The sequence below is a fragment of the Quercus robur genome, chromosome 11 (genome assembly GCF_932294415.1).
Source record: "Quercus robur chromosome 11, dhQueRobu3.1, whole genome shotgun sequence".
NCBI classification, from domain to species: Eukaryota; Viridiplantae; Streptophyta; class Magnoliopsida; order Fagales; family Fagaceae; genus Quercus; species Quercus robur.
The window spans coordinates 55777465-55789024 of NC_065544.1; the positions used below are offsets into that span (position 1 = coordinate 55777465).

At 33.2% G+C, this 11560-nt stretch overlaps 1 long non-coding RNA gene across 1 annotated transcript; it reads right to left on the minus strand.

Annotated features, from left to right (window-relative positions):
- Window positions 1-278: 278 nt before the first annotated feature.
- LOC126707087 (uncharacterized) lies at window positions 279-2507 on the minus strand. The gene is made up of 3 exons (XR_007648805.1): window positions 1993-2507; window positions 951-1037; window positions 279-596 (listed from the first exon to the last, which is right to left on the minus strand). It is a non-coding gene; the product is annotated as an uncharacterized LOC126707087 (long non-coding RNA).
- Between the last annotated feature and the right edge of the window lie 9053 nt (window positions 2508-11560).

Below are 11560 nucleotides of genomic sequence, written 5' to 3' on the forward strand. Positions count from 1 at the left end.
TTAGAAATTCGTCAACAACAAATAGAATGCATCTTGAAGTTAAGCACTAGCAGCTAAGGATTCTTTGAAATTTTATTTTAATACAAAATAAGAAAAAGGAAAGGGAGAGAGTAAAAACCATTGCACTATTCATAAGCTCAAGTGTGCAATCTCAGGTGGAAAATCTGCTACTGATTGTGTGAAAAAAAAAATCCACAATACTCTATTGTAGGAATGTGAAAATACCACGTGAGAGAACAATTAGTACCTAAATATAAATAATTACTACTAAGAGAAAATTACTGTGAAACAAATCATATTTTGCTATCATTTCTAGTAAATTTTTTATATAAGTACAATCAACCTGAATTTATTAACTGAATAGAAAATTAAAAGGGATAAAGGATTCAAAACATTGTTTTTCCAGTACTAATCACACGTAAATAGTGATGGTTTATATGGCAATTACAACAAATATTATGTTACATTGAAGCTCCAACTTCATCTAAATTCACTGTAGCTCCATTAGGGGCATCATCCCCATGAAGCTGAGCAGAAACATCGTCAATGGCTGAATTCAACTGAGCAGTCTTCTTTGTTAATATTTTGCGGGTTCTCTGTAGTCATCACACAACCAATGCAATATCAATGCATTGCAAACATTTTAAAAAAAAAAAATGATAACTAAAACAATATCAATAATAGTTAAAAAAGGATGAAAATACAAGTTAACACAAACAATTTGTACAGTGTTTCTTTTTCTTATTTTTTTTATTGAAGCACAATTCATAAAGCTTACTTATACATACGAACCATTATATTTTTCTTGTTTTTCTCATGACAACCAACCATAACTAGGCCTTTATTTGTAACCAAAAAGAATTTACTTTCAAAGCTGAACACATTAACAAACATGCATACACACATAATGAATAATTTGAAGGATTGCAAATGCAAGAACAGCTTCTCACCTCCAAAGTTTTCTCCTCATCATATATAAATTTTGGCAACTTCCTCATCAGATCTTTTCTGTCAGCTCCAGCAAGTGCCTTGCTTATCTGCAAAAACTAAACTCATCAGTACTTCAGCATAAAAAAATTTTGAAAAATAATTAAATAAACAGTGATTCTGAGCTGTTAATTGTAAGAACAGTATATAAACCACATCAATAGCCCAAAAGTGAATCAATAGCCCAATACTTACTGATGCATCACATGGTTGTCTAATTAGGCCAAATGATTACATACATTTACATATTTTTTGATACTATGACTTTAAATGAAATATTTTTACTCTATAGGCTCAAAAATGTGACAAAAACACATGTATTACTCCAATTAATTAGAACCTAAGGAGACAGATGCACAACACTCTCATTACAAAGCCACTAACAAAGATACTTCCACAATTTGGTTTTCCATCAAATAAACCAGATTTTAGATCATTAAAGTATCAAAACGAACACATACACTACTCTACTTAATTGATAACCTAGGGAAACATAGACACCCAAGACCAAATAAGTTGGATTTCAGTAGGTATATTTTCTCAAACATCTTCAATGCATTTCACAACTCAAACCACAGTAGTAACATAGGGAATGAGAAAAAACTTATCCATTGTGACAAACTTCAAACTAAGAAATTATTATCAAGCTAAGAATCATAGTTCTGTTTCAGTGAAAGAAACTAAGGAATAAGAAATGGATACTCTTAGGCAAAGAAATCAGGATCAGAGTAAAAAATCATAGATTTAGTATTATAGGTAAATCATCATTTACTTTAGTATACATACAGATTCTGTTTTTTTGTTGCCTTTTCACTTGAACACAATCTGTATCGAATAACACAAATTCCACATTATTTTTTTCCAAAGTACAACAGGGAATTCAATTTCTTTATCAAAAGAAAACGAAATCCTAATACAATACAAGAAATTAAAAAAAAAAATCTTCTTTTTTGTTGAGAAAATTAAAAGAAGGAAAAATCAAAGAGAGAGACAGAGGAACTTTACCGGAACCACCGCCGGAATTGGTGGAGCGGAACATGGTGGCTGCTAGCTGTAGCCATGGAGATTGAGCATCAACTTCTCTCTTACCTAATTCTATCCAAACCCTAACCCTTACTTTCTCTGATCTGGGTCTGAAAAGCATCAAATTCTCACTTAAACACCCGATTCTCTCCAAACTCCAACCCTTACTCTCTCTCTGATCTGGGTCTAAAAAGGGTGCGAGTGTGTGGGGTCGGGATCTCAGTCAGTACTGTTTTTTCTTTGTTTTTGCTTATGGGTTTGAGTTGGGAATGTGGGAAGCGGTGACGACAGGGTTGAGGGAGAGGTAGAGAGCAAGCGTGGAGGTGAAGAGACTGGTGGAGGTGCAGTCGGGGTTGAGAGAGTGGAGCGCTAGGGAGAGTGAGGGAGAAACTCGGTTGAGGTGAGAGAGAGGAGCCATGGATTTTTGATGAGAGAGACAGAGAAAGTGAGAACCCATAGAGACAGAAGAAACGTTGAAAACTAACGTTAATTATGACTCATTGCTCTGTTAAGTGTATTTTAAATGGCGTGGCTGATTTTAGGTCATTAATTGATTTTAAATCAATCTTAGCCTTTAACTGGACACTCTCCATTTCATATTGAAATGGAGAGGATCTGGATCCGGTCTGGTGATGGTGGGCTTCCAAACCTTTTGGAAAGCTATCTTTCAAATGGGCTAAACGTTAAGCAAAACTTATATATAGACACAGGTGTTGCTAGTGGCAAAGGCCTTATCAGGTATTCCCACGATCCAATGGGTTTTCCTACTAGTTTGCAACAGATGCATTGGATACGATTAATAGGGGGTTGTTTGGTTTTAAAAAAATGGTCACTCATCACTCAGTTTTCATCACTCCTCACTCATCATTCATCACTCATCACTATCACTCAAAAATACCCTAATTTCTGATAACTCTATTTGTGGCTTGTTTGGGTTAAGTTTTGAAACTCCATCACTCACCTTTATGTCAACTCACTGGGTCCCACAAATATCAATTAAAAATCAAGGGTACAGAACGGTCATAACTCTTACCCGCGTTCTCTCTCTCTCTGTCTCTCTTCTCCACGCCCTTTCCACCCCAAAACGTCCCCAGCATCCAGAAACCCAAAATTTGCAAAATGGAACTGTGCAAAAGTCCAGAATAGCAAATCGGAGTGATGCTCTTCTTCCTTACCTCGAACCTGTCTGCGCAAAACCCCAATTCCTCTCAGCATTCGAACCTGGCTTGAGGATCTCGTTGCCCCTCACTTCCCCGCCTCCACTGCGTTAGATCCTCCCTCAGCTCGAACTCTAGAAAACCCACACGAAGGAATCCCAAACTCCCAACTCTGAACATAACCCCGTTCGGGAGGACGCCGGAAAGTGGGCCTTACACGATCAAAAATCGCGGTAGCATGTGGTAATCATTCTTTTTAAATTTGGGTCGGTTTTTATTTTTATTTTTATTATTTTCATTTTTATTATTTATGATCTTGATTATAATTGTTTATGATTATGATAGTGTTTGTTATGTTTATGTAGTGGGTTTTTGTTTATTTTTGCTAAGAGTGTTAACTATGAAATTGCCTTATTTTTAGAATTTTTTTAAAAAAATCTCACTTTATTTTTTGTTTTAATGAGAGTTTGCCGTATCCAACGTTGCTCATCTTCCTCACCTTCAACTTGTAAACTCATCGCAGCACTGTGGGTCTGCTGAAGAGAAACTCGTGAGCCCTCTGTTGGTACATGCACTAAATTTCTCTCCGTTCTCATGATTTTGCCTTTATATTTCATAAATATTTTACTGCAGATTTTGTAAATTGGATTTGAACAATCAAATGCTGTGAATACTCTGCTTGGATTTGAACATTTTTATGTTAGGTTTTTGTTAATATGAAGATTGTAAGACCTCTGTCTTTTGAGGCCTCTGTCTTTTGCTTATTAGGATGGGTGATTTCCCTCTGTTTCAACTATAATCCATGGGTCTGTTGAGGTCAGAGAGTTTTGTTTGGGTAAAAGATGATAATCGGCTGGTTATATAATATTTGTAACATATATCTGACATGCATTCTTTATCTCTTTGAACATTTGTTTTTAAAAAATTTTGAGAAACAATTATCTCTTTGAACTGCAACATTCAATTTTAGTTGTGTATACTCTTTACTTACCCAAATTCATGTACCTAATTGGAGTTGATTTGAAGCATTGGATGTGCAATAAAGGATTTGATTAATATTGTAACTTTATAGGCACCACTATACCTCTCTATTTGAAGAAATGCCTTTAAATTTTCATATCTTATTAAGTGTAGCACTCATCCTAAAATATAAACACCCAAACAACATTAGTTCATAAAAGGCAAAGAAGGGCAGGCTGGCTAGGCTGGTCTGGTCAGAATTTGCAGGCACTCTTTCTAAATTGAAGGGTCAATGAAAATAAGGTCAACTGAAAAATAAAAATAAAACTATAGCAGGACTACAATCTGCACTAGTGTCATTGACCAAAATAGGATATAAAATCTGCATTACTGTCATCTCTTACTACATACATGTTGATGAAAACTTTTAGTACATGGTTGGCTATGTGTTGAATGACAGTGAATATGCCTTGTAGGGCTAGACGATTCACCACAATGTCGGAGGGAAGTGCCAGTAGCTATAACTCCAACTATAGGGGGCATGTGTGTGACATGAATCAGTGCGTGTTGCGGACATCTTTGCAGCTCCATAATTTCGGTAGACGGTTTTATGGCTGTAGACATTGGAAGCCTGTAAGTATCAGCTGGGCGCTTACTATCATTGTTGTTTCATGGTTAAAGTTGCTATGCTCCTCAGTTCATGTACTTACCAGCTTTGTTTAATACGCAAGGCAGTGACGAACATTGTAAGTCCTTTAAATGGTTGGATGGCATCCCATGTAGGCGTGGAGCTGAAACCGCACCGATTGTCATTGCGAAATTTACTAGGCTTGAGGCCGAGGCAGCTATGACAAAAAACAATGAGATGGAAGCCCGTGCAATGATAGCAGACCTACTCCACAGGGAAAGAGTAGCAAAGTGTAGTGCTGAAAAAGCAAAGGTTTCCCTTCGTATGGCCAATGCGCGAGCACGTAAATATCAAGCTGCTTTACTTATGTCATGGTTGGCAATTGTGGTGTTCATTATATGTTCACTTGGTAATAGGGATGTTGGATTACGACAAATGTGTCTGCCATGACCTTTTTAATTTTTATTAGTTGTTTGGAAATGTATTGTACATGTTGCGAGTGCCTTTTAGTGTAGGTGTTCGACCTGGCAATTGTATGTGTCAAATGACAGACTTATTGTATGATTCGTATACATATAATTGTTGTTTTGTAATGGTAGACATTTTGGTAGCATTCTTATTTTTAGTCATTCCTATTGTTTATGATTTAGTTGTGTTGTTAGTATATTTAAGCATTGATATGAATAAAAACAGGGCAAGCATAATAAATTGCCAAAGGTTCAGTTGTGTTGTATCTGGCTGTACCAGGGTAATAAGTGTACTATTAATAAAAACCTACGTGTTTATCAAAAAAAAATCTACACTTTTTAACAAAATAAAAATTAAGAATATGTTCTTATCTCAAAAAAAAGAAGAAAAGTGCACTCTATATATATGTTAGGTGTAATATGTTTCAAAAGAATAAAATTACTTATTACAAACAAAATACTAGTATAAAAAAAATTAGTCCTTTAAAGAAAAGCTTTTTTGATAAACCCTTTAAAGAAAAACTTAGAGAAACTCCTGATATTTTCCCAATCATTCCACATTGGAGGCTAATTCCACATTGGAGGCTAATGCCACTAGTTTGTATTGTGAATAGGCTTTGTTCTGAAACTCTTTTGGTTGTGTTAGTGTTTTATGAATTTCCCATCCTACCAAAAAAAAAAAAAAGATTACATGCCTTGTTTTGAGTTCCTATATATTTTAGAAGGTGATATAACATAACTATCCACCTATAACCATATCAGATACACAATAATTGGTCCTTCAAAAATACTCCATTGCAAAATACTCCATTGCTCATCAACAGTGGGATCGTCTTGGGTTACGCCCTCCATGTTGGGATTGTAGCAATCATCATCATCCAACTGGGTACGATGTGCCTCACGTTCCTCATTGGCAAGTTCCTCTTCCAGGACACGCTCTTCATCACTATCTGGGGCTGGCGTGTTTGAGGAAATTTGAAGGGAACCAGTTGCAGTATTAGGGGCAAAAAGTTGCTTCAGCTTCTCATAATCAGGACACCCTTTCTTCCGTAATGCGACTGCCTTATTATCCCCCTGAAATGACAATATATACATCAAAATCATGCTAATATGAAATAGAAAATTACAAACAGATATACAAAGAATTAGGATAGTAAATATAACATATCGCAATCACGTTAGCCCACACCTCATCAGAAGCCGTCACCGTTTGGGTTGTCTCATCCCACCCCAACCCGGTATGCCTCAAAAGCTGACCCCACTTTCTTTGTTTTTGCCTAAGCCTATTATGCTTGTCTTTCACTTGCTTAGGGGTGAAACCCTTCCCAGTTTGCTCATTTAGGGTTTTCGTAATTGATAACCAAACTTTGGCCTTAAAGACACCATGTTCCATGTTCCCCTTTTGTTGTTCATCGACCATGAGGTCAATGAAAAGATGTTCAATGTGGGGAGGCCACTTTTTCTCCTCAACATTCTGTGTTTCTTGTGCCATCTAATACAAGTTTCCCAACACAATTGCATATGTTAATATTTGTATATTCATAGTTCTATGAATTGGCCACTAAAATGATTCATTTATAGAGTTGTTTGGGATTACCATTAAAAATAAAAAAACTACAATAGCATGTGATTATATGGAGGGGATTCATGAGGCAGGTTCAGGGTTGGGATTTTTTTTCCTTCTTTAATAATTAAATAATGCTTCATGTAGGAAAATTTAAAATTATATAAGGAACCAAAGCACACAGGCAGTGTACTAAGTAACCAGCAAGAAAAAGAAAAAAATGAAGAAAAATATGATTTATAAAATTTTGAGACTGAATTATATAATTGTGGAGCTGAGTAACATATTATTTAAATCCTAGATTTTAAGTTAGGTTGTGTTTTCATGGAACAAGCACCTGAGCAATCTTGGGCTAGTTTTCACCCCTATCTGAATCTGGCAGCATTAACACACCATAAGGCTATATAAAATTCTTGTAAGCGGCAACATTGATTATCTTATTACCCAGCCCTTTAAATCAGTACAAACTAGTCTGCTATGGTCATACATTGTTTTTTTTTTTGGATAAAATGCATCTAATAAAAATAACAATGTATATAGCATTCTAGGCTTCCAATCACAAAATCTTCAAGAAAAATTTCACTTAAGACTAAATATAGTTTGAAAAAAACAAGCTGTGGCATTTAATCTAAATAATGGCTCATTCTATAATACTCCTGATTATCTCCCTTTTTTTTTTTTTTTTTTTTTTTTTTTTCACTTACATGCTCTGTTTTGGACCTATGGTATTAGAGTAAGATAATACAAATTTTCCCTAAAAATCCATATGGGAAGAATTCAATCAACATGTCTCACAAGCCACAACCAACATCAGTAGAATAAATCAAAAACCCCTTTCACATCCAACGAAAAACCCAAACCAGAACCAGACCAGGGACATGGAAAATGGAGAGGGAGAGAGACAGATTTACTGCACCTGGGAGATAATGTCGCACCTGGGAAGGGGAGAGAGAAGTATGGACACGGTGACAGAGAGCTACACTCGCCGGTGAAGATTCCGGCCTGGTTCAGAGCTTCGATGAGGCGTTGTTCTTCAAACACGGACGATCTTCTCAGGCCTCGTTCAGTCTTCGAACACAGACTGTGGTGCCATGGAGCTACCTCGCTGGGATGTGAGGATGGAAGTGAAAATGAGAGGGAAGTGAGAAGATGGAAATTTTTTAGGAAAAAATTTTCGGACAAATGCAGAGTAACAGGGAAGAAGCTCCAACGGTCAGATAGATGGGACAAGTCACTGGTTGAATGGGCCCCACTGAGACAGCTTATTACAAAAGTGCCACTGAGTCATGGGTGATGAGTCTTGAAAACAAGGAAATTGTGTTTTCATTTTTGGTCTTCATCACTCAGTTTTTTGAGTGATTGGATGACCAAAACCGGGTGACCAGATATGAGTGATGGTATCCAAACAAAAATTTTTCTGTGGGTCCCACAAATTTTGGATGATGAGTGATGAAAACACAATTATATCACTCAAAACTCTCTCATCCAAACAACCCCTAGACTACCAATAGGATTTGAAAACCAACATGAATTTCTAAAATGATAATGCCAAAACCCAACAAATAATATTCCAAATATGAGTGAAGTAGGTCGGTATATTTTAAACCATCAATTGCAATCCATTAGTTTGATCATCATCTCATCATTGGTTGACACTAGCTTATATCAGTATTTCTTCCAAATATCTTCAAAAACTTAGATTTAACCAAAAACAAAAAGTAATTAAGGCAAGCCAACAAATATTAATAGTGGAGTCCATTTTGGGTTTTGGCAAAAAACAAAAGAACGAATAACATAAAAAAAAAAACATGAAAATGAGTCAAAGCAAAAGAACTTGATCGGTACGTAAGAAATCTCTTGAATTGCTTGATAGCTAGCAACTTAAACATGAGAGCCAAATGCATGCTGTTGTAAGAAAAGAAATAGACAAACTAGAAACTCCCTGGCCTACTATTGCACACTACTGTTCTAGTGATGGAAATAAAGATTTCAAGCAAAAACAAAATCGTATGCCAAAGATGTGGGAACTTGTCAGCACCATCGAAGGGCTACTAATTTTGTTACCATGTCTTAGTCTAGTTTTTTATAAGTTCATAAAATAAAAATAATTTATATTTCATTAATTATATATTTTTTATTAGAATATATTTCCTTAATTAAGGGATAATATTTAACAATTTTTTAATTTAGTTAAAACTTTAACAAATTTAAATTCTATTCAAACTAAAAATTTATTATAAATAATTTATAAACTTAAATCTCACACAACAACTCCTTTTTTTTTCCTTGAAAAAAAATTACGTTTTGACTAAGAGATAATATTTAACAATAATTTAAAACAAATTTAAATTCTATTCAAACTAAAAATGTATTATAATTTCTAACCTTAAATCCCACACAACTGACGTTTTTGTTTATGTTTTTTTTTCTTCAGATTGAATGATTTAATAATAATTTAAAATAAATTTAAATTCTATTCAAACTAAAAATGTATTATAATTTCTAACCTTAAATCCCACACAACTGATGTTTTTGTTTATGTTTTTTTTTTTCTTCAGATTGAATGATTTAATAATAATTTAAAATAAATTTAAATTCTATTCAAACTAAAAGTATATTAAAAAATTTTCTAAACTTAAATCCCACACAACCCACATTTTTTGTTTTTTGTTTTCCTAAATTTGCATCTTTTTAAATTAATATTTTATTAGGATATTAAGCTACAAAACTCTTGACTAAAGGAGACGATTTAACAATAATTTAATTTAGATAAAGCATTATCATCTAAGTTTTATAAATTTAAATTCTACTCCGACTAAAAATCTATCATAAAAAAATTTAGAACTAATATTGTAGGGTTAAGGGCTCAAAATCATGCATTGAGTCAAAGCAAAAACAATAATAATAACTTCAAAATAATAATAATAATAAGAAGAAGAACAAAAACAAAAATAAAATTAAACATGAAAATGAGTCAAAGCAAAAGAACTTGATCGGTAAGAAATCTCTTGAATTGCTTGATACCTAGCAACTTAAACATGAGAGCCAAATGCATGCTGTTGTAAGAAAAGAAATAGACAAACTAGAAACTCCCTGGTCTACTATTGCACACTATTGTTCTAGCGATGGAAATAAAGATTTCAAGCAAAAAAAAAATCGTATACCAAAGATGTGGGAACTTGTCAGCACCATCGAAGGGCTACTTTTGTTACTATGTCTTAGTCAAGTTTTTTATAAGTTCATAAAATGAAAATAATTTATATCTCACTAATTAGTAAATTAATTATATATTTTTTATTAGAATATATTTCCTTAATTAAAGGATAATATTTAAAATTTTTTAATTTAGTTAAAACTTTATCATTTAAATTTCAACAAATTTAAATTCTATTCAAACTAAAAGTCTATTATATTTCTAACCTTAAATCCCACACAACCAACGTTTTTATTTTTGTTTTAAATTTTTCTTTAGGTTGAATGATTTATCAATAATTTAAAAAAAAATTAAATTCTATTCAAACTAAAAGTCTATTAAAAAAATTTCTAAACTTAAATCCCACACAACCTAAAATTTTTTTCCCCTCAATTTGCATCTTTTTAAATTAATATTTTATTAAGGTATTAAACTACAAAGCTCTTGACTAAAGGAGACGATTTAACAATAGTTTAATTTAGATAAAGCATTATCATCTAAGTTTTAGAAATTTAAATTCTACTCCAACTAAAAATCTATTATAAAAAATTTTAGAACTAATATATATTCAGCCATGACTTTTCAATACAATCCATCTTAACCAATCCCTATAATCAAATCCCACACAATACACCCCACGTTGTTATATATATATATATATATATATATATATATATATTTTCAAAATGCAACTTACGCTTATATTTTAATCTAATAAATACATCTTACTTATTATTCTTTACTTATGAATTTGTGTGTGGGATATTAAGCCAAAGAAAATTTACTATAAAGAAGCAAAACAATGGACACCCATTTAAGTTCTTGGTCCTCCTATGTAAGTTTTTATTTAATTATTTTTATATTTTCAAATTTGAACTCTTTTGTGTATGTTTTGGTTTTGGTTATTGTATTTAATTTATGAGTGTGTTGATTTTTTCAATTAGACTATCACTAGTAAAAAATTGGTATTAAGGAACTATTTTGTTTATTATTGTTTGTGTTGGTTAGGATATAGATTAAACATAGCCTAAATAGGAATGATCAAACTCATTCCATATCTTATATTAAGAAGTTAACACAAAACACAAAGAAAATTTGAAAATATAAAAATAAATAAACACCGATAAAGTCTAAACTCTGTACAGTCAAAACTTAAATTAATTTTTTATTAAAATTGTAGGGGCCCTATACTTGAGCCTCCCACTATTGAACAGTTAAGGAAAGCCCAGCAAGCCCAACACAATATATTTGTTAGAGAGTAGATCCTACAAGAAAGAGTGTTTCAACAAACCAAATATAGGCCTCAATTGAATGAGATTAAACCATTAAGAAAAACACAATATGGCAATGGCATTCCTCGGTCAAGTCCGAGGATAAGTTGTTCTTATATATATTCAAGCTTTTTCTCAGTACAAGATATTCTCTCTCTATTTCGTTTGTCTTTCCCAAAGATTACATACCCCATTTCTCACGACGTCCTTTTCTTTATAAAGTCCTATTCTTTTTCAATCCTAGCATTCCACTTGTTGATTGTATAGGTGATCTCCTAGATACTTGTCCCATCAGAGCCCTCATGGAGAC